The sequence below is a fragment of the Otolemur garnettii genome, unplaced genomic scaffold, assembly GCF_000181295.1.
Source record: "Otolemur garnettii isolate 467f Iridium unplaced genomic scaffold, OtoGar3 scaffold00138, whole genome shotgun sequence".
Classification (NCBI taxonomy): Eukaryota; Metazoa; Chordata; class Mammalia; order Primates; family Galagidae; genus Otolemur; species Otolemur garnettii.
The window spans coordinates 2,564,850-2,565,357 of NW_003852533.1; positions in this window are offsets into that span (position 1 = coordinate 2,564,850).

Genomic DNA, 508 nt, shown 5'->3' on the forward strand with positions numbered 1-508 from the left:
CCTTCTGACCACTGCACTTTACACAAGCTTGGCAGGAACTATCAGATACAAACAACTCAATTACTTTTCATGGCTTCTTTTTGTTCCGAATCAATAACCTGGAAGGGAAGGTGTCCACAGCCCATTCTGCCCTCACTGACCCACCTACTTCCCCTGAACAGCCCAGAGGACAGGGACAGGACAGCAACACTGGAGTACAGTGCTGCTTCTAGACAATTTGTGAGAGGCAGGCATGAACCTTGAGCTCAGCGATCCCTTAGTACTGAGCTTACTGCTCGACCACAAAGAGGTCTTTTGAATGCCCACTTGATTTTCAGCAAGTACGAGGTATCAAGACCTTCATTTTGATTTTATGAAACTCATGACACAACCATGGAAAAGTGGCTGAAAAAAAACTTGACTGCGTGCTTGTAATAACCACCCACAATAACCGAGGAGTGGAGCCAGACTCGAGTGTGTGTTCCAGCAGAAAGTGATGGACACGGAGCCAGGCAGGTGGCACCTGGGC